Source organism: Pseudochaenichthys georgianus, chromosome 23 (genome assembly GCF_902827115.2).
Source record: "Pseudochaenichthys georgianus chromosome 23, fPseGeo1.2, whole genome shotgun sequence".
Lineage (NCBI taxonomy): Eukaryota > Metazoa > Chordata > Actinopteri > Perciformes > Channichthyidae > Pseudochaenichthys > Pseudochaenichthys georgianus.
Window position 1 is genome coordinate 5,827,051 of NC_047525.1, and position 21,827 is coordinate 5,848,877.

General features: G+C 42.3%; 17 non-coding genes across 17 annotated transcripts; 11 read left to right on the forward strand and 6 right to left on the reverse strand.

Annotated features, from left to right (window-relative positions):
* Positions 1-59: 59 nt before the first annotated feature.
* Positions 60-133, reverse strand: trnat-agu (transfer RNA threonine (anticodon AGU)). Its single transcript has one exon. It is a non-coding gene; the product is annotated as a tRNA-Thr (tRNA).
* Positions 134-311: 178 nt separating this feature from the next.
* trnal-cag (transfer RNA leucine (anticodon CAG)) lies at positions 312-394 on the forward strand. Its single transcript has one exon. It is a non-coding gene; the product is annotated as a tRNA-Leu (tRNA).
* A 599-nt stretch (positions 395-993) lies between these two features.
* trnam-cau (transfer RNA methionine (anticodon CAU)) lies at positions 994-1,065 on the forward strand. Its single transcript has one exon. It is a non-coding gene; the product is annotated as a tRNA-Met (tRNA).
* Positions 1,066-1,342: 277 nt separating this feature from the next.
* trnat-agu (transfer RNA threonine (anticodon AGU)) lies at positions 1,343-1,416 on the reverse strand. Its single transcript has one exon. It is a non-coding gene; the product is annotated as a tRNA-Thr (tRNA).
* Positions 1,417-1,594: 178 nt separating this feature from the next.
* trnal-cag (transfer RNA leucine (anticodon CAG)) lies at positions 1,595-1,677 on the forward strand. The gene has a single exon. It is a non-coding gene; the product is annotated as a tRNA-Leu (tRNA).
* Positions 1,678-2,276: 599 nt separating this feature from the next.
* trnam-cau (transfer RNA methionine (anticodon CAU)) lies at positions 2,277-2,348 on the forward strand. Its single transcript has one exon. It is a non-coding gene; the product is annotated as a tRNA-Met (tRNA).
* Positions 2,349-2,625: 277 nt separating this feature from the next.
* On the reverse strand, positions 2,626-2,699 carry trnat-agu (transfer RNA threonine (anticodon AGU)). The gene has a single exon. It is a non-coding gene; the product is annotated as a tRNA-Thr (tRNA).
* A 178-nt stretch (positions 2,700-2,877) lies between these two features.
* On the forward strand, positions 2,878-2,960 carry trnal-cag (transfer RNA leucine (anticodon CAG)). The gene has a single exon. It is a non-coding gene; the product is annotated as a tRNA-Leu (tRNA).
* A 613-nt stretch (positions 2,961-3,573) lies between these two features.
* trnam-cau (transfer RNA methionine (anticodon CAU)) lies at positions 3,574-3,645 on the forward strand. Its single transcript has one exon. It is a non-coding gene; the product is annotated as a tRNA-Met (tRNA).
* A 277-nt stretch (positions 3,646-3,922) lies between these two features.
* On the reverse strand, positions 3,923-3,996 carry trnat-agu (transfer RNA threonine (anticodon AGU)). Its single transcript has one exon. It is a non-coding gene; the product is annotated as a tRNA-Thr (tRNA).
* Positions 3,997-4,173: 177 nt separating this feature from the next.
* On the forward strand, positions 4,174-4,256 carry trnal-cag (transfer RNA leucine (anticodon CAG)). The gene has a single exon. It is a non-coding gene; the product is annotated as a tRNA-Leu (tRNA).
* Positions 4,257-4,855: 599 nt separating this feature from the next.
* On the forward strand, positions 4,856-4,927 carry trnam-cau (transfer RNA methionine (anticodon CAU)). Its single transcript has one exon. It is a non-coding gene; the product is annotated as a tRNA-Met (tRNA).
* Positions 4,928-5,205: 278 nt separating this feature from the next.
* On the reverse strand, positions 5,206-5,279 carry trnat-agu (transfer RNA threonine (anticodon AGU)). The gene has a single exon. It is a non-coding gene; the product is annotated as a tRNA-Thr (tRNA).
* Positions 5,280-5,457: 178 nt separating this feature from the next.
* On the forward strand, positions 5,458-5,540 carry trnal-cag (transfer RNA leucine (anticodon CAG)). Its single transcript has one exon. It is a non-coding gene; the product is annotated as a tRNA-Leu (tRNA).
* Positions 5,541-6,136: 596 nt separating this feature from the next.
* On the forward strand, positions 6,137-6,208 carry trnam-cau (transfer RNA methionine (anticodon CAU)). The gene has a single exon. It is a non-coding gene; the product is annotated as a tRNA-Met (tRNA).
* Positions 6,209-6,486: 278 nt separating this feature from the next.
* Positions 6,487-6,560, reverse strand: trnat-agu (transfer RNA threonine (anticodon AGU)). Its single transcript has one exon. It is a non-coding gene; the product is annotated as a tRNA-Thr (tRNA).
* A 178-nt stretch (positions 6,561-6,738) lies between these two features.
* Positions 6,739-6,821, forward strand: trnal-cag (transfer RNA leucine (anticodon CAG)). Its single transcript has one exon. It is a non-coding gene; the product is annotated as a tRNA-Leu (tRNA).
* The last annotated feature ends 15,006 nt before the right edge of the window (positions 6,822-21,827 follow it).

Genomic DNA, 21,827 nt, shown 5'->3' on the forward strand with positions numbered 1-21,827 from the left:
CTGTAACCTTTATAACTTATTCAAGTAGGCCAAAGAGAGAGCATATCTGTGCTACAATAAGGCGCTGCTGGGATTTGAACCCAGGATCTCCTGTTTACTAGACAGGCACTTTAACCAAATAAGCCACAGCACCCTGTTAAATATGCCTTTTTTTTAATCAAAGCAGGGGATATTCCAGTTTGCTTTACCCGTGGAAGGAGGTAAAACAACGCGGGAAGTGGGAGGGGCTGTTCATTAATGGGCCAGTTCATTAATGAGCGTTTCTGAGTTTTATTTTTCAGACAAAATGTACTGTAGAATTGTCTTTTTCAGTCAGGATGGCCGAGCGGTCCAAGGCGCTGCGTTCAGGTCGCAGTCTCCTCTGGAGGCGTGGGTTCGAATCCCACTTCTGACAAATGGTGTTTTTCACTGTAACCTTCAGTGAGACATGATCTTGGGAAAGAAATGTAAGCAGATTGTTACAAGACGACAGCCCATGACCAAATCCAGTGTCGCAAGAGCTGTATTGGTTGAATGCTAAATGCTAAATGCTGCTGCTGCTGACTTGGTTACCACAAAAAAAAAAGACACAGAAAAACCTACCAGGATCTACACGGTCACTCTAAATAGACCGAGAAAAACAAGCATCTGCAGACTTTTTATTTATTTAGCCCAAACCTGTTCATTTTTTTTCACTTCTATTCTGCCCGGCAACAGTCGAAAAATAGTCATATTGAGTAAAGTAAAGCAACACGACACAAATAACCTGGGTTTGGAACATTAACATAATATTGTTAATATTGTGAAAAGAAGTCATATTTTTCAATGATTACTGTTTCTTTCAGTTGCTAACACACTACAACGACACGTACAGCACATGGTTAAAACACACCTGTTAACTATCCTGGTTCCAAAATCCAACATGTCAGCTGCTGAAATGTTGGTTCTCCCAGGTTCCAAAGATTCAAACAATCCGTCATCCACATTTTTGACAGCGTTGGATTCAAAGAGATGAGCAGAGTGGCGCAGCGGAAGCGTGCTGGGCCCATAACCCAGAGGTCGATGGATCGAAACCATCCTCTGCTAATTGCAAAAGCTTTGGGTCACTAGAGTCCTTGTCCTTTCCATCCTTATTCCGAAGGAACCACGTTCACAAGACTCAGCATCCATTATCGAAAATGTTAAATTGCTCAACTCTTTAGTGCCAAAGTGGACACCATATTGTGTCGCAAGAAGCCTTTGCAAACATTGTTGCAATACCGAGGCTTGACAACTTTTTGCTTTCAATGAACCCCTTTGGGTATCTGTAACCTTTATAACTTATTCAAGTAGGCCAAAGAGAGAGCATATCTGTGCTACAATAAGGCGCTGCTGGGATTTGAACCCAGGATCTCCTGTTTACTAGACAGGCACTTTAACCAAATAAGCCACAGCACCCTGTTAAATATGCCTTTTTTTTAATCAAAGCAGGGGATATTCCAGTTTGCTTTACCCGTGGAAGGAGGTAAAACAACGCGGGAAGTGGGAGGGGCTGTTCATTAATGGGCCAGTTCATTAATGAGCGTTTCTGAGTTTTATTTTTCAGACAAAATGTACTGTAGAATTGTCTTTTTCAGTCAGGATGGCCGAGCGGTCCAAGGCGCTGCGTTCAGGTCGCAGTCTCCTCTGGAGGCGTGGGTTCGAATCCCACTTCTGACAAATGGTGTTTTTCACTGTAACCTTCAGTGAGACATGATCTTGGGAAAGAAATGTAAGCAGATTGTTACAAGACGACAGCCCATGACCAAATCCAGTGTCGCAAGAGCTGTATTGGTTGAATGCTAAATGCTAAATGCTGCTGCTGCTGACTTGGTTACCACAAAAAAAAAAGACACAGAAAAACCTACCAGGATCTACACGGTCACTCTAAATAGACCGAGAAAAACAAGCATCTGCAGACTTTTTATTTATTTAGCCCAAACCTGTTCATTTTTTTTCACTTCTATTCTGCCCGGCAACAGTCGAAAAATAGTCATATTGAGTAAAGTAAAGCAACACGACACAAATAACCTGGGTTTGGAACATTAACATAATATTGTTAATATTGTGAAAATAAGTCATATTTTTCAATGATTACTGTTTCTTTCAGTTGCTAACACACTAAAACGACACGTACAGCACATGGTTAAAACACACCTGTTAACTATCCTGGTTCCAAAATCCAACATGTCAGCTGCTGAAATGTTGGTTCTCCCAGGTTCCAAAGATTCAAACAATCCGTCATCCACATTTTTGACAGCGTTGGATTCAAAGAGATGAGCAGAGTGGCGCAGCGGAAGCGTGCTGGGCCCATAACCCAGAGGTCGATGGATCGAAACCATCCTCTGCTAATTGCAAAAGCTTTGGGTCACTAGAGTCCTTGTCCTTTCCATCCTTATTCCGAAGGAACCACGTTCACAAGACTCAGCATCCATTATCGAAAATGTTAAATTGCTCAACTCTTTAGTGCCAAAGTGGACACCATATTGTGTCGCAAGAAGCCTTTGCAAACATTGTTGCAATACCGAGGCTTGACAACTTTTTGCTTTCAATGAACCCCTTTGGGTATCTGTAACCTTTATAACTTATTCAAGTAGGCCAAAGAGAGAGCATATCTGTGCTACAATAAGGCGCTGCTGGGATTTGAACCCAGGATCTCCTGTTTACTAGACAGGCACTTTAACCAAATAAGCCACAGCACCCTGTTAAATATGCCTTTTTTTTAATCAAAGCAGGGGATATTCCAGTTTGCTTTACCCGTGGAAGGAGGTAAAACAACGCGGGAAGTGGGAGGGGCTGTTCATTAATGGGCCAGTTCATTAATGAGCGTTTCTGAGTTTTATTTTTCAGACAAAATGTACTGTAGAATTGTCTTTTTCAGTCAGGATGGCCGAGCGGTCCAAGGCGCTGCGTTCAGGTCGCAGTCTCCTCTGGAGGCGTGGGTTCGAATCCCACTTCTGACAAATGGTGTTTTTCACTGTAACCTTCAGTGAGACATGATCTTGGGAAAGAAATGTAAGCAGATTGTTACAAGACGACAGCCCATGACCAAATCCAGTGTCGCAAGAGCTGTATTGGTTGAATGCTAAATGCTAAATGCTAAATGCTAAATGCTGCTGCTGCTGACTTGGTTACCACAAAAAAAAAAGACACAGAAAAACCTACCAGGATCTACACGGTCACTCTAAATAGACCGAGAAAAACAAGCATCTGCAGACTTTTTATTTATTTAGCCCAAACCTGTTCATTTTTTTTCACTTCTATTCTGCCCGGCAACAGTCGAAAAATAGTCATATTGAGTAAAGTAAAGCAACACGACACAAATAACCTGGGTTTGGAACATTAACATAATATTGTTAATATTGTGAAAAGAAGTCATATTTTTCAATGATTACTGTTTCTTTCAGTTGCTAACACACTACAACGACACGTACAGCACATGGTTAAAACACACCTGTTAACTATCCTGGTTCCAAAATCCAACATGTCAGCTGCTGAAATGTTGGTTCTCCCAGGTTCCAAAGATTCAAACAATCCGTCATCCACATTTTTGACAGCGTTGGATTCAAAGAGATGAGCAGAGTGGCGCAGCGGAAGCGTGCTGGGCCCATAACCCAGAGGTCGATGGATCGAAACCATCCTCTGCTAATTGCAAAAGCTTTGGGTCACTAGAGTCCTTGTCCTTTCCATCCTTATTCCGAAGGAACCACGTTCACAAGACTCAGCATCCATTATCGAAAATGTTAAATTGCTCAACTCTTTAGTGCCAAAGTGGACACCATATTGTGTCGCAAGAAGCCTTTGCAAACATTGTTGCAATACCGAGGCTTGACAACTTTTTGCTTTCAATGAACCCCTTTGGGTATCTGTAACCTTTATAACTTATTCAAGTAGGCCAAAGAGAGAGCATATCTGTGCTACAATAAGGCGCTGCTGGGATTTGAACCCAGGATCTCCTGTTTACTAGACAGGCACTTTAACCAAATAAGCCACAGCACCCTGTTAAATATGCCTTTTTTTAATCAAAGCAGGGGATATTCCAGTTTGCTTTACCCGTGGAAGGAGGTAAAACAACGCGGGAAGTGGGAGGGGCTGTTCATTAATGGGCCAGTTCATTAATGAGCGTTTCTGAGTTTTATTTTTCAGACAAAATGTACTGTAGAATTGTCTTTTTCAGTCAGGATGGCCGAGCGGTCCAAGGCGCTGCGTTCAGGTCGCAGTCTCCTCTGGAGGCGTGGGTTCGAATCCCACTTCTGACAAATGGTGTTTTTCACTGTAACCTTCAGTGAGACATGATCTTGGGAAAGAAATGTAAGCAGATTGTTACAAGACGACAGCCCATGACCAAATCCAGTGTCGCAAGAGCTGTATTGGTTGAATGCTAAATGCTAAATGCTGCTGCTGCTGACTTGGTTACCACAAAAAAAAAAGACACAGAAAAACCTACCAGGATCTACACGGTGACTCTAAATAGACCGAGAAAAACAAGCATCTGCAGACTTTTTATTTATTTAGCCCAAACCTGTTCATTTTTTTTCACTTCTATTCTGCCCGGCAACAGTCGAAAAATAGTCATATTGAGTAAAGTAAAGCAACACGACACAAATAACCTGGGTTTGGAACATTAACATAATATTGTTAATATTGTGAAAAGAAGTCATATTTTTCAATGATTACTGTTTCTTTCAGTTGCTAACACACTAAAACGACACGTACAGCACATGGTTAAAACACACCTGTTAACTATCCTGGTTCCAAAATCCAACATGTCAGCTGCTGAAATGTTGGTTCTCCCAGGTTCCAAAGATTCAAACAATCCGTCATCCACATTTTTGACAGCGTTGGATTCAAAGAGATGAGCAGAGTGGCGCAGCGGAAGCGTGCTGGGCCCATAACCCAGAGGTCGATGGATCGAAACCATCCTCTGCTAATTGCAAAAGCTTTGGGTCAGCTAGAGTCCTTGTCCTTTCCATCCTTATTCCGAAGGAACCACGTTCACAAGACTCAGCATCCATTATCGAAAATGTTAAATTGCTCAACTCTTTAGTGCCAAAGTGGACACCATATTGTGTCGCAAGAAGCCTTTGCAAACATTGTTGCAATACCGAGGCTTGACAACTTTTTGCTTTCAATGAACCCCTTTGGGTATCTGTAACCTTTATAACTTATTCAAGTAGGCCAAAGAGAGAGCATATCTGTGCTACAATAAGGCGCTGCTGGGATTTGAACCCAGGATCTCCTGTTTACTAGACAGGCACTTTAACCAAATAAGCCACAGCACCCTGTTAAATATGCCTTTTTTTTAATCAAAGCAGGGGATATTCCAGTTTGCTTTACCCGTGGAAGGAGGTAAAACAACGCGGGAAGTGGGAGGGGCTGTTCATTAATGGGCCAGTTCATTAATGAGCGTTTCTGAGTTTTATTTTTCAGACAAAATGTACTGTAGAATTGTCTTTTTCAGTCAGGATGGCCGAGCGGTCCAAGGCGCTGCGTTCAGGTCGCAGTCTCCTCTGGAGGCGTGGGTTCGAATCCCACTTCTGACAAATGGTGTTTTTCACTGTAACCTTCAGTGAGACATGATCTTGGGAAAGAAATGTAAGCAGATTGTTACAAGACAGCCCATGACCAAATCCAGTGTCGCAAGAGCTGTATTGGTTGAATGCTAAATGCTAAATGCTGCTGCTGCTGACTTGGTTACTACAAAAAAAAAAGACACAGAAAAACCTACCAGGATCTACACGGTGACTCTAAATAGACCGAGAAAAACAAGCATCTGCAGACTTTTTATTTATTTAGCCCAATCCTGTTCATTTTTTTTCACTTCTATTCTGCCCGGCAACAGTCGAAAAATAGTCATATTGAGTAAAGTAAAGCAACACGACACAAATAACCTGGGTTTGGAACATTAACATAATATTGTTAATATTGTGAAAAAAAGTCATATTTTTCAATGATTACTGTTTCTTTCAGTTGCTAACACACTAAAACGACACGTACAGCACATGGTTAAAACACACCTGTTAACTATCCTGGTTCCAAAATCCAACATGTCAGCTGCTGAAATGTTGGTTCTCCCAGGTTCCAAAGATTCAAACAATCCGTCATCCACATTTTTGACAGCGTTGGATTCAAAGAGATGAGCAGAGTGGCGCAGCGGAAGCGTGCTGGGCCCATAACCCAGAGGTCGATGGATCGAAACCATCCTCTGCTAATTGCAAAAGCTTTGGGTCAGTAGAGTCCTTGTCCTTTCCATCCTTATTCCGAAGGAACCACGTTCACAAGACTCAGCATCCATTATCGAAAATGTTAAATTGCTCAACTCTTTAGTGCCAAAGTGGACACCATATTGTGTCGCAAGAAGCCTTTGCAAACATTGTTGCAATACCGAGGCTTGACAACTTTTTGGCTTTCAATGAACCCCTTTGGGTATCTGTAACCTTTATAACTTATTCAAGTAGGCCAAAGAGAGAGCATATCTGTGCTACAATAAGGCGCTGCTGGGATTTGAACCCAGGATCTCCTGTTTACTAGACAGGCACTTTAACCAAATAAGCCACAGCACCCTGTTAAATATGCCTTTTTTTTAATCAAAGCAGGGGATATTCCAGTTTGCTTTACCCGTGGAAGGAGGTAAAACAACGCGGGAAGTGGGAGGGGCTGTTCATTAATGGGCCAGTTCATTAATGAGCGTTTCTGAGTTTTATTTTTCAGACAAAATGTACTGTAGAATTGTCTTTTTCAGTCAGGATGGCCGAGCGGTCCAAGGCGCTGCGTTCAGGTCGCAGTCTCCTCTGGAGGCGTGGGTTCGAATCCCACTTCTGACAAATGGTGTTTTTCACTGTAACCTTCAGTGAGACATGATCTTGGGAAAGAAATGTAAGCAGATTGTTACAAGACAGCCCATGACCAAATCCAGTGTCGCAAGAGCTGTATTGGTTGAATGCTAAATGCTAAATGCTGCTGCTGCTGACTTGGTTACCACAAAAAAAAAAAGACACAGAAAAACCTACCAGGATCTACACGGTGACTCTAAATAGACCGAGAAAAACAAGCATCTGCAGACTTTTTATTTATTTAGCCCAAACCTGTATTTAGCCCAAACCCTTCTATACTGCCCGGCAACAGTCGAAAAATAGTCATATTGAGTAAAGTAAAGCAACACTAATGTTTTGTCGTCTTCATAAGTGCTTCTCTTTGGGGTTGTCTTGAGGAATTCAACAGAAATATTGTTTCTCAAATGCTCACAATGTGTTGCATCTATTTGTATCTGATTCCATCACATACAATATCATTTCAGTCTTCAGAGTTCAGATTTGGTCATTATGATAACCTTTACAAAAACACTAACTTTGTTCCAATTGTAGTAAGTGCTTTTGTTGGGGTAGTTTTGCTGACCCAGCATCATCCAGCGTGTTATCTATATGTTCATATGCAATGTTACATTTGACGTTTTCTTTAAAGACAAAAAGACAAGTCAGAGAAGATGGTGGATATCCCCACGTGGAAACTCATAAGCCATGGAGAGGTGCAAGTCTTTGATATTGAACCAACTTGAGCATTTGTCTGAGTCTGAATTCAATAAGTGCTTCTCGTTGGGGCGGTTGAACATGACAAATGCTACAGACTGTAAAGGCCCTGTCACACTGTCCCGAAATTGACACCCGATGGACACACGATAAAGGAAATGTTCAAATTCGGCTCTGATCGTAGCAACATCGGGCCATTCGTGAGGGCATCTTAAGCCATCGTATGACCGCCGGTGGAGTTTCTCAGGCTCCGGCAGCAACTTCATGAGCGGCAACTTCGTAAGGCACTCGTGAGGGCATCTTGTCAAATCGTGTCATCTTCGTGTTATCATCGGTGCATTCACCCTCACTCTGATCGGGGCGAATGCCCGATGGCACCGATGATAACAAGATGCCCTCACGATGGCCTTACGAAGGGCAAAATTGACACACGAATTCAACACGAAAATGAACCTTCGCAAGGTCCTTCGGCAATTTTTTGGCATGCCAAAGATGTTGCCACCGCTCACGAAGTTGCTGCCGGAGCCTGAGAAACTCCACAGACGGTCATACGATGGCTTAAGATGCCCTCACGAATGGCCCGATGTTGCTACGATCACAGCCGAATTTGAACATTTCCTTTATCGTGTGTCCATCGGGTTGTTTTATTGCACAACAAAATCATGTAAACATATTATGTAAATAACCCAATTTGTGTTACTGTGAAACTAAAAAGGATATAATATATTATTTTGAAGGAGAGTTGACAGGAAGTTGTTGTTGCTATGGAAACAACATTACGGAGAAAACGTAATATTTTCTACATATAAAGACGGAGAAAGTAAAGAACAAAGTCTGAAAATATCAGTACAGTATCATAGTACTGTAACATAATTGTTTTTGGTACTTTCATTGCAGTTGTATGTCTTAAATGTAATGTAAATGTTGCCTTCGTGTGTGGTTCGGGGCCATCTTCGTGCGAAATTCACAATTCCATATTCGTGTGTCAACTTCGGGACAGTGTGACAGGGCCTTAAAGGAAAAAGTATATGTCATTGAAATCTCATTCAGATTACCCTAAAGCAAAACACTAATGATTGTTTTCTCCATAAGTGCTTCTCTTTGGGGTTGTCTTGGTTGTGAGGAATACAACAGAAATATTGTTTCTCAAATGCTCACCATTTATTGCATGTATTTGTCACCAAAATTACCCAAACACAGGCACTGACTTGAGTGTAATGCAGTAAGTGCTACTTGTTGGGGTAGTTTTGTTGACCTTTATTTCTCCCAGTGTGTTAGTTGTACGTTAGTAGTCAACTTTAGTAAGATATGCACATTTCAACTGTAGTCTATGTCTTTGAGTATGGACTTCTATTGTCTTCTCGTTGGGGCGGTTGAAGGGGACAAATGCTACAGACTATAACTAAACATGTCATTGAAATCACATTCAGATTACCCTAAAGTGTTACGACTGGAGCACACAAAAACTGATGGGACCCAAATGCACGACTCTAGACAAAAGATGATTCAAAAAAAGGTTTTACTGTGATGATAAAACAAGGTAATCCATTCACAAGGTTCAAAACGATCTGGCACTTGGCACAGGGAACACACAGAATATATACAGAAGCAAGGGACTCCACAGGTGCAAACAATAAGGGCGGGGCAGGTAATCAGGTCCGTGGACAAACAGGCAAGGTAGGAATCGAACTACCTGAAATGAGAAATGACAAAGTAAAACAGGAAATGGCAGACACGGACTTGACAATATAGACTCACAGAGAAATAATACTAACAGATCTGACGGGACACAACAGTACCCCCTCCTCTACGGCCGACTCCGGACGGCCCAGAGTCCTGTGGATTAAGTCTGAAAAAGTCCTTTATCAGTTTCTGATCCACAACAAAACTTGCTGGTACCCACGACCGATGTTCTGGACCGTATCCTTTCCAGTCTACAAGGAACTGTCGGCCGCGTCCTCTCTTCCTGACTGCTAGCAGTTTCTTGACGTCATATATCAGACCGCCGTCTAACATCCGGGGGGGAGGAGGAGGCTTGGATGGAGGAACCAAACGACTCTCCCGAACCGGTTTGACTTTGGCAACATGAAAGGTCGGATGGACTCTCAAGGACCTGGGCAGGCGCAGGCGAACAGCCACCGGGTTAACAACTTTCGTTATGGGAAACGGACCCACAAACCTCGGAGCCAGCTTCCTGGAGGCCACACACAGGGGCAGATCTCTTGTAGATAGCCAAACCTTCTGCCCGGGTTTGTAGGCAGGTGCCGGACGACGATGTCGATCTGCTGTCTTTTTCATGCGAGCAGCACTCTTCAGGAGAACCTGGCGAGCTCCTGCCCAGACTCTGTGACACCGCCTCACCAGGGCATGTGCTGACGGTACAGTCACTTCCTTCTCTACTTCTGGAAACAGAGGAGGTTGGTAACCATAGGCGCAGTGAAAAGGGGAGAGACCCGTGGCAGATGTAGGTTGGGTGTTGTGGGCATACTCCACCCATATCAGCTGCTTGCTCCAAGTTGTGGGATTCTGGGACACCAGACACCGTAAACACGTCTCTAGTTCCTGGTTGATCCTCTCTGATTGACCATTAGCCTGTGGGTGGTAACCAGATGTGAGGCTGGGAGTGGCTCCTATCAGGCTGCAGAATTCCTTCCAAAACTGGGAAACGAACTGCGGCCCACGGTCTGACACCACATCTCGAGGAAATCCATGCAGCCTGAAAACATGAGACAAGAGCGCTTCTGCTGTCTCTTTAGCAGAGGGAGATTTGGGCATGGGGATAAAGTGAGTCATTTTGGTGAATCTGTCAACAACAGTGCAAATGGTGGTGTTACCTGCAGAGGGCGGCAGTCCAGTGACGAAATCCAGCGAGATGTCAGACTGGGCGGCTTGGAATGGACAAAGGTTGCAGTAGACCCATAGGAGACTGGGTAGAGGTCTTATTCCGAGCACAGGTAGTGCAGGCTGCCACATACTCAGTAACCTCCTTCTCCATTTTAGGCCACCAAAACCTTTGCTTTATCATGTACATAGTTCGTTTGATACCTGGATGACATGTTAATACAGATGTGTGAGCCCAGTGAATCACATCAGAGCGGACAGATGGGGGAACAAAGAGACGGTTAGGGGGGCCACCACTGGGTACGGTTTTTCCCTCTAAAGCTTGATTTACCTTAGCCTCAATTGGCCATGTCACCCCTCCCATCACCTGAGTGGGCAGTAAAATGGACTCTGTCTCCTTGGAAAGAGCCTCTGGGTCAAAAAGCCTGGATAACGCGTCTGGTTTGGCGTTCTGTGAGCCAGGACGGTAGGAGAGAGTGAAGTTAAACCTATTGAAAAATAAGGTCCATCGTGCCTGTCTGGAGTTTAACCTCTTAGCCTTGCGTATGTACTCCAAATTTTTGTAGTCTGTCCACACAATAAATGGCTGTTTTGCCCCTTCTAGCCAGTGCCTCCACTCATCCAGTGCTACCTTCACGGCTAATAACTCTCTATTGCCTACATCATAGTTCCGTTCAGCCGCAGTCAACTTACGGGAAAGGTAGGCACATGGATGGAGCTTACTGTCTTTCTCTGCCCTCTGTGAGAGGACCGCCCCGATGCCCTCGTTGGAGGCATCCACCTCCACCGTGAACTGCCGCTGGGAATCCGGGATGGTAAGTATTGGAGCTGTAGTGAAAACTTTTTTCAACTTCTGGAAGGCCTGGTCTGCCTGTGGGGTCCACACAAACTGAACAGAAGGAGAGGTGAGTACATGCATAGGAGCGGCAATAGAACTAAAATTCCTAACAAACTTCCTGTAGAAGTTAGCAAATCCAAGGAATTGTTGGACTTTTTTCCTGGAAGAGGGTGTGGGCCATTCAGCCACAGCGCTCACTTTAGCAGGATCCATCATTATCTGGTCAGGACCCAGGATGAAACCCAGAAATGAAGTGGAACTGACGTGGAACTCACATTTTTCAGCCTTAACATAAAGTTGATTGTCCAACAACTTTCTTAATACCTGACGAACATGCGAAACGTGTGAACCTTCATCACGGGAAAAAAAAAAAAAAAATCAGGATATCATCAAGATAGACAAAAACAAAATGATTCAAAAATTCCCTCAACACATCATTTATGAGAGCCTGAAAAACGGCAGGTGCATTTGTTAGACCAAAAGGCATTACCAGATACTCATAATGTCCGCTTGGAGTGTTGAAACCAGTCTTCCACTCGTCCCCCTCCCGTATCCTCACCAAGTGGTAAGCGTTACGCAGGTCAAGTTTTGAAAACACTCTAGCTCCTTTCAACAGTTCAAACGCTGAGGTCATAAGCGGGAGGGGATACCTGTTCTTGATGGTTATGTCGTTTAGGGGGCTGTAGTCGATGCAAGGTCTTAGGGATCCATCTTTTTTCTCAACGAAGAAAAAACCAGCTCTGGCGGGAGATGACGAGGGACGGATAAGACCCGTTTTGAGAGAGCCGTCTATGTACTCTCTCATAGACTCTCTCTCTGGAGCTGAGAGAGAGTACAGTCTTCCCTTGGGCAATGGGGACCCAGGCAGGAGATCGATGGCGCAGTCATAGGTGCGATGAGGAGGAAGGGATGTCGCTTTAGTTTTATTGAACACCTCCTTGAGATCTCGGTAGCAGCTGGGTACGTTCGAAAGGTCAGGGAAGTCTGAGTCTTGATTATCTTCATGTTCCCTGTCATTGTCTATAATGGGCTCTGACAATTTCAGCAGTCTTGCCCCTGAAACACGAATGAGAGCATTCGCTTCCCCACCCCAAAACCTTACCAGTCCGCCAATCAATGTGAGGGTTATGTTTGCACAACCAGGGATAGCCCAGAATTACTGCATGCTGTGCAGAATTAAACAGATGAAAAGTCATATACTCTGAGTGTTCATGATCAATGGTTATTTTAAGAGGCATGGTTCTATGAGTCACTTTGCACATGAGAGTACCGTCCAGAGCGCTCGCTTCAAGTGTCTGAGTCAATGGCACGGAGGCAATTTTCAAACGTTTAGCTAACCCCCAGTCCATAAGATTAGCGTCAGCCCCTGAATCTACAAGTACTTTCAAAGCTATGCTGTGCTCATTATTACTAACCTCAACCTGGGTCATGGATCGTGAAGGGAAATCTGCGGTTGTCAATCGGCTCACCAGCACCCTCCGTCTTACTGGTAAGCCCCGTCTTTTAACGGGCAGGCTCCCAGGAAATGTCCCTGCTTCCCACAGTAGAAACATAAACGCTCCCGGAGGCGCCGCTGCTTTTCCTCTGGAGACAGCCTGGCCCTTCCGAGCTGCATGGGTTCCTCTTCTGTGTTCCCCGAAGCAGGTTTCACGGTAGTAGAGGAATTGTGGGTCCGAAATCCGGGTCGTAGTGGAGATCGTGCAGGAGGTGGCGCTTTCCTGGCTTTCTCCCTCCGTCGCTCTTGCAGCCGAGTGTCTGTGCGTATAGCCAAGGCGATCATACTGTCCAAATCCGGCGGAAGATCAAGAGGAACAAGAAGATCCCGCACAGAGTCACTGAGTCCGCTCAAAAACATATCGTATAGTGCATCTTCATTCCAACCACTGTCCGTGGCCAAAGTACGAAAATCAATGGCGTAGTCAGACACACTCTGATTCTGCTGGGAGATCTGTGTCAGGGCTCTGGCAGCTTCTCTCCCCGGTGTGGTTCGGTCAAAGATCTTTTTTATAGTCTCAGTGAATAGTTGGAGAGATTTACACACCGGAGACTCCCGTGCCCACTCCGCCGTAGCCCAGGCTTCCGCTCTTCCCGTGAGGTGGGACACAACAAACGCCACCTTGGCTAGATCACTGGGGAAAGCAGCAGGCTGGCAGGTAAAATGTAGGTCACACTGCGTTAGGAATGGACTGCAGTTACCGGACTCGCCCGAAAACTTCGCTGGAGGAGCAAGACGAATCATGGAAGCTGGCATGGAAAAAACAGCTGTAGGCTCTGGGGCCGGGGCAGCCACGTTGGAAGGAGCGGCAGGCACACTATCCAACCGTGTGAGTACATTATGGAGCTGTTCAGCCAGGTGATTAATTTGTGTTGCAACTACGCCACGAAACTCACTCTGGCTGCTAGTCAGGGTCATTACTCCCTGGTTTATGTCCTTCATTTCTTCCTCCTGCTGCCGCAGACGTTGAGCCTGAGAGCAGAGCGCTGCCCTCAGGGTTTGAGAGTCGGCTGAGTCCATTTGTTGGCCAGATCGTAATGTTACGACTGGAGCACACAAAAACTGATAGGACCCAAATGCACAACTCTAGACAAAAGATGATTCAAAAAAAGGTTTTACTGTGATGATAAAACAAGGTAATCCATTCACAAGGTTCAAAACGATCTGGCACTTGGCACAGGGAACACACAGAATATATACAGAAGCAAGGGACTCCACAGGTGCAAACAATAAGGGCGGGGCAGGTAATCAGGTCCGTGGACAAACAGGCAAGGTAGGAATCGAACTACCTGAAATGAGAAATGACAAAGTAAAACAGGAAATGGCAGACACGGACTTGACAATATAGACTCACAGAGAAATAATACTAACAGATCTGACGAGACACAACATAAAGCAAGACACTAATGTTTTGTCGTCTTCATAAGTGCTTCTCTTTGGGGTTGTCTTGAGGAATTCAACAGACATATTGTTTCTCAAATGCTCACAATGTGTTGCATCTATTTGTATCTGATTCCATCACATACAATATCATTTCAGTCTTCAGAGTTCAGATTTGGTCATTATGATAACCTTTACAAAAACACTAACTTTGTTCCAATTGTAGTAAGTGCTTTTGTTGGGGTAGTTTTGCTGACCCTGCATCATCCAGCGTGTTATCTATATGTTCATATGCACACTTTATTTTTACGTAATATATTAGAAGACAAAAAGAAAAGTCATTGGTCTGAGTCTGAATTCAATAAGTGCTTCTCGTTGGGGCGGTTGAACATGACAAATGCTACAGACTGTAAAGGAAGAACTATCTGTTCAGATTTGGTCATTACGATAGCATGTCTGCATGTAGGGGAGGAAACTTATACAAAATGTACACCACCCCAAATTGATCATGTTGTTGATAGTGCTATAGATGCGCTGCGAATAAAATTAGACTCTGTTGCTCCTTTGAAAAAGAAGAAAATAAAACAACATAGATTAGCTCCATGGCATAATGCCGAAACCCGCAAAATAAAGCAAAAGTCTAGACAACTTGAAAGGATATGGCGTTCCACTAAACTTGAAGAATCTCGTTTAATTTGGCATATTACTCTCAATGAATATAAGAAAGCACTGCGTAAAGCGAGAGCAGCCTACTACTCTTCATTAATAGATGAGAATAAGAATAATGCAAGATTTCTTTTCAGCACTGTAGCCAGGCTGACAGAGAGCTACAGCTCGATTGAGCCTTCTATTCCCTTAGCACTCAGTAGTAATGATTTTATGTGCTTTTTTAACGATAAAATTGTTACTCTTAGAAACAAAATTAATGACCTCTTGCCTTCGACCAGTATAGTGTTATCAACAGCTCCCGGAATCGTAAGTTCTAATATTACACTAGATAGTAAACTAGAATGCTTTTCAGCCATTAACCTTGAACAATTACATTCAATGATTCTCTCTTCTAAACCATCAACGTGCATGTTAGACCCAATTCCAACTAAGCTGTTGAAGGAAGTTTTTCCATTAATTAGCACTTCTTTATTAAATATTATGAATATGTCTTTATTATCAGGCTATGTTCCACAATCATTCAAAGTAGCAGTGATAAAACCGCTTCTTAAAAAGCACAACCTCGATCCAGAGGTTTTAGCCAACTATAGACCTATTTCTAATCTTCCGTTCCTCTCAAAAATTCTTGAGAAAGCGGTCGCAAAACAGTTGTGTGATTACTTAAAAAACAATGATTTATTTGAAGATTTTCAGTCTGGCTTTAGAACACATCATAGCACAGAGACAGCTCTGGTTAAAGTCACAAATGATATTCTAATAGCCTCAGACAAGGGACTTGTCTCTATTCTTGTTTTGCTCGATCTTAGTGCTGCATTTGATACTATCGACCATGATATCCTATTGCAAAGACTAGAGCACTTAGTTGGCATACAGGGAACTGCTTTAGGCTGGTTTAGGTCCTATCTATCTGAACGCTCTCAGTTTGTACGTGTTAACGATGAATCTTCCACGCAAACCAAAGTTAGCCATGGAGTGCCACAGGGCTCAGTGCTCGGACCTATTTTGTTCACATTATATATGCTTCCGTTAGGCAATATTATAAGGAATCATTCTGTAAACTTTCATTGTTATGCGGATGATACTCAACTATATTTATCAATCAAGCCTGATGAAATTAATCATCTAAATAAAATTCAAGACTGCCTTAAGGACTTAAAAACGTGGATGACCTTAAACTTTTTGATGTTAAACACGACCAAAACTGAAGTTATTGTACTTGGCCCGAAGAATCTACGAAACAAATTATCTAAAGACATACTAACTATGGATGGCATTAATTTGGCCTCCAGTGAGACTGTAAAGAATCTTGGTGTTATATTTGATCAGGATTTATCCTTTAACGCCCACATAAACTCAATTTCAAGGACCGCCTACTTCCATCTACGTAACATTGCAAAAATCAGGCATATCTTGCCTCAAAACGATGCAGAGAAACTAGTCCATGCATTTGTTACTTCTAGGCTGGATTATTGTAACTCTTTATTATCAGGGAGTACCAAGAAGTCAATCAAGTCGCTTCAGCTGATTCAAAATGCTGCGGCTCGTATACTAACCAGAGTTAGGAAAAGGGACCACATTACTCCTGTTCTGGCTGCCTTACACTGGCTCCCTTTAGAACACAGGATAGAATTTAAAATTCTTCTTCTCGCCTACAAAGCCCTTAATGGGCAGGCGCCATCTTACCTTAAAGAACTCATTATACCCTACTGTCCTACTAGGGCATTGCGTTCCAAGAATGCAGGGTTGTTGGTTGTTCCTAGAATCTTTAAAAGTACAATGGGAGCCAGAGCCTTTTCGTATCAAGCTCCACATTTGTGGAATCAGCTTCCAGTTTGTGTTCGGGCGGCAGACACCCTATCCGTTTTTAAGAGTGCGCTTAAGACCTTCCTTTTTGATAAAGCTTATAGTTAGGGCTGATTAGATTCAGCCCCTAGTTTTGCTGATATAGGCTTAGTTTGTCAGGGGACATCTTACTTCTTCCTTCTCTCTGTCTATACCCGTGTACACTCATGTTCCGATTAACCCAGCTTCCCCAAATGTCTTTCTTTTTGGTGTCTATATACGCTGGGATCCGGAGTCATGGATGATCCTGCGGTCCTGTGTCCTGGATCGCGAGCGCTGGATCTTGAGTCGTGGCTGTGGTCCTGGATCATAGGTCCTGGATGGATATCCTCGTGGATTCATCTTCCTATTATACACACATGCATTTCCCAACATTTGGACTACCTATGTTGCAAATGTATTATCTTTTCAATTTACACACGGCATCTATTGCACGTCTGTCCGTCCTGGGAGAGGGATCCCTCCTCTGTTGCTCTCCCTGAGGTTTCTCCCATTTTTCCCTTTAAACTGGGTTTTCTTTGGAAGTTTTTCCTTGTACGATGTGAGGGTCTAAGGACAGAGGGTGTCGTATTGTCATACTGATATTCTGTACACACTGTGAAGACCACTGAGACAAATGTAACATTTGTGATATTGGGCTATATAAATAAACATTGATTGATTGATTGATTGATTAATTGATTGATTGATTGATTGATTGATTGATTGATTGATTGATTGATTGATTATGATAACCTTTACAAAAACACTAACTTTGTTCCAATGGTAGTAAGTGCTTTTGTTGGGGTAGTTTTGCTGACCCAGCATCATCCAGCGTGTTATCTATATGTTCATATGCAATGTTACATTTGACGTTTTCTTTAAAGACAAAAAGAAAAGTCAGAGAAGATGGTGGAAAACCCCACGTGGAAACTCATAAGCCATGAAGAGGTACAAGTCTTTGATATTGAACCAACTTGAGCATTGGTCTGAGTCTGAATTCAATAAGTGCTTCTCGTTGGGGCGGTTGAACATGACAAATGCTACAGACTGTAAAGGAAGAACTATCTGTCATTGAAATCTCATTCAGATTACCCTAAAGCAAAACACCAATGATTTTTGTCTTCATAAGTGCTTCTCTTTGGGGTTGTCTTGGTTGTGAGGAATTCGACAGAAATATTGTTTCTCAAATGCTCACCATTTATTGCATGTATTTGTCACCAAAATTACCCAAACACAGGCACTGACTTGAGTGTAATGCAGTAAGTGCTACCTGTTGGGGTAGTTTTGTTGACCTTTATTTCTCCCAGTGTGTTAGTTGTACGTTAGTAGTCAACTTTAGTAAGATATGCACATTTCAACTGTAGTCTATGTCTTTGAGTATGGACTTCTATTGTCTTCTCGTTGGGGCGGTTGAAGGGGACAAATGCTACAGACTATAACTAAACATGTCATTGAAATCACATTCAGATTACCCTAAAGCAAAACACTAATGATTTTTGTTTCTTCATAAGTGCTTCTCTTTGGGGTTGTCTTGGTTGTGAGGAATTCAACAGACATATTGTTTCTCAAATGCTCACAATTTATTGCATCTATTTGTATCTGATTCCATCACATACAATATCATTTCAGTCTTCAGAGTTCAGATTTGGTCATTATGATAACCTTTACAAAAACACTAACTTTGTTCCAATTGTAGTAAGTGCTTTTGTTGGGGTAGTTTTGCTGACCCTGCATCATCCAGCGTGTTATCTATATGTTCATATGCACACTTTATTTTTACGTAATATATTAGAAGACAAAAAGAAAAGTCAGAGAAGATGGTGGAAAACCCCACGTGGAAACTCATAAGCCATGAAGAGGTACAAGTCTTTGATATTGAACCAACTTGAGCATTGGTCTGAGTCTGAATTCAATAAGTGCTTCTCGTTGGGGCGGTTGAACATGACAAATGCTACAGACTGTAAAGGAAGAACTATATGTCATTGAAATCTCATTCAGATTACCCTAAAGCAAGACACTAATGATTTTGGTCTTCATAAGTGCTTCTCTTTGGGGTTGTCTTGGTTGTGAGGAATTCGACAGAAATATTGTTTCTCAAATGCTCACCATTTATTGCATGTATTTGTCACCAAAATTACCCAAACACAGGCACTGACTTGAGTGTAATGCAGTAAGTGCTACTTGTTGGGGTAGTTTTGTTGACCTTTATTTCTCCCAGTGTGTTAGTTGTACGTTAGTAGTCAACTTTAGTAAGATATGCACATTTCAACTGTAGTCTATGTCTTTGAGTATGGACTTATATTGTCTTCCTGTTGGGGCGGTTGAAGGGGACAAATGCTACAGACTATAACTAAACATGTCATTGAAATCACATTCAGATTAGCCTAAAGCAAGACACTAATGTTTTGTCGTCTTCATAAGTGCTTCTCTTTGGGGTTGTCTTGAGGAATTCAACAGAAATATTGTTTCTCAAATGCTCACAATGTGTTGCATCTATTTGTATCTGATTCCATCACATACAATATCATTTCAGTCTTCAGAGTTCAGATTTGGTCATTATGATAACCTTTACAAAATCACTAACTTTGTTCCAATTGTAGTAAGTGCTTTTGTTGGGGTAGTTTTGCTGACCCAGCATCATCCAGCGTGTTATCTATATGTTCATATACAATGTTACATTTGACGTTTTCTTTAAAGACAAAAAGAAAAGTCAGAGAAGATGGTGGAAAACCCCACGTGGAAACTCATAAGCCATGAAGAGGTGCAAGTCTTTGATATTGAACCAACTTGAGCATTGGTCTGAGTCTGAATTCAATAAGTGCTTCTCGTTGGGGCGGTTGAACATGACAAATGCTACAGACTGTAAAGGAAAAATTATATGTCATTGAAATCTCATTCAGATTACCCTAAAGCAAGACACTAATGATTTTGGTCTTCATAAGTGCTTCTCTTTGGGGTTGTCTTGGTTGTGAGGAATACAACAGAAATATTGTTTCTCAAATGCTCACCATTTATTGCATGTATTTGTCACCAAAATTACCCAAACACAGGCACTGACTTGAGTGTAATGCAGTAAGTGCTACTTGTTGGGGTAGTTTTGTTGACCTTTATTTCTCCCAGTGTGTTAGTTGTACGTTAGTAGTCAACTTTAGTAAGATATGCACATTTCAACTGTAGTCTATGTCTTTGAGTATGGACTTCCATTGTCTTCTCGTTGGGGCGGTTGAAGGGGACAAATGCTACAGACTATAACTAAACATGTCATTGAAATCAAATTCAGATTAGACTAAAGCAAATCACTAATGTTTTTGTTTCTTCATAAGTGCTTCTCTTTTGGGTTGTCTTGAGGAATTCAACAGAAATATTGTTTCTCAAATGCTCACAATTTGTTGCATATATTTGTATCTGATTCCATTACATACAATATAATTTCAGCCTTCAGAGTTCAGATTTGGTCATTATGATTACCTGAACCATGGCAACTGAACTTTTTTACGGTCATCATTATAACAATCATGACAAAGCTACCAGGTGCATGCTTCAAATCATTGAAGGAGAACTACAATCAATGACCACGGCAATGCGCTCAACGATTGCACTTTTGACAGACAAATCAAGCAAGGCAAGAAATCCCTTTATATTTTCAATTGTTACCAGACACATTTTGAGCAGAATGAAAAGAAAGTCATTGGTTGCAGAACTGAAGTACCCTAAGCATAACTGCTATTAACAACCTTCAGTTGTTCATAGGACGACAAGCCTCTTCGATTTGAATACACAGAGAGCCAAAGCCGTACAATTCAAAAACCATGCTCAACAAACAATTGTCTTGCTCATCCAACAATTGTCTTGAAAAGACTCCACATTCAACTGCCATATTTCTGGAAGTGCTTTTTAGTCTTAACTTTTCTTGGTTGAGTTCTTTGAAGTTGATCAGGATCAAAGAAGAGTGTTTCTGCCCGGTTTTGAGCCAGGGACCTTTCGCGGGGACCGGGTATAGTAAGGCTTAACTCCCTTAACTTTTACCATTCATTCTCTATGGTAGTTCTTACACTGTGACTGCAATATATTTCTGGCCACAAGCGAGAAATTGGGGGCGCTGTTGCACCCTTTTGGTAGAAGTAAGGAGACCCGTTTCCGGTGACAGAGTGAGAGAGACGGAGCAACAACAGCAGCAGCAGCAGCAGCAGCAGCAGCATCTTACAGATAGAGAGACGACATTAGCGACACAATTCTAGTTCTAACATCACGTTAAACTTATCAAACGTAAGTGGGGCTTTTTTTTCTACGACTGAATTAACACTTGTGATATTGTTACACTGTTTTTGCAATAGTTGTTAGTTGTTAGTTTGTCTTTAACTGTGTGTTGTTAGCGCTGAGGTACTGTAACTTTTGTTAGCTAACGCTATCGTCATGTATTTACAGTAAATGTCAGCTTTAACAGCAGCTGATTTATTACTCATTACACATGGCAACATAGCTGTCAAATGTGTTGTACAGGTGTATCTTGTTAACACTGATCCAAAATACTGCATCATTTCACTCTTTTCATTGCTGCAGCTCTACTTACTACAGTACATTTTAATCGGGTAAATACTACAGTATTCAGTCTTAAAACTGTTGTTTTGCTATCTTCTATTATACTTTTGTTATTATTTTATGGCTAAAGATCTTACCCATCTGCTTTTCAGTCTGTCTGTTCATGTAATAGAAAAGTTGTTACCTAGGCATTACAAATCCCAATTAATGTAAACATGAAATAAAGTGAGTTCACTCACATTGACAGGCCAATACATAATAAATCTTCCTGCCCACCTGCCCCTCTGTTTGTTTGTTTGTTTGTTTGTTTGTTTGTTTGTTTGTCTGCCTGTCTGATCATGTAATATAAATGTGTTACCTATACGCATCCTGGTTAACGTGAATGAATGAAATGAATAACTCTGCTAATATAACAGTATGATGATTTGTGCACTTCTTAATATATATGTTGCATTGTGTTTTTCTGTGTGCAGGAGATAATGAAGAAAACCATATTCTTCCCAGGAAAGATGAGAGTGTCTTTCAGGAACGGTCCATCTGGCCACCTGAGACAGGACCCTTCAGAGGAGGGTATGATAATTAAAAAAAATCCTTCCCTTCAGGACAAGTCTGCCGCTCAGAAGCATGAGCATGTGAGGGGAGGGGATGTATCCGACCGACTCGAGGTGATGGGGGAGTACGTGCTACAGCTCCAGGAAGCCTGCCCCACCAGTGGCGT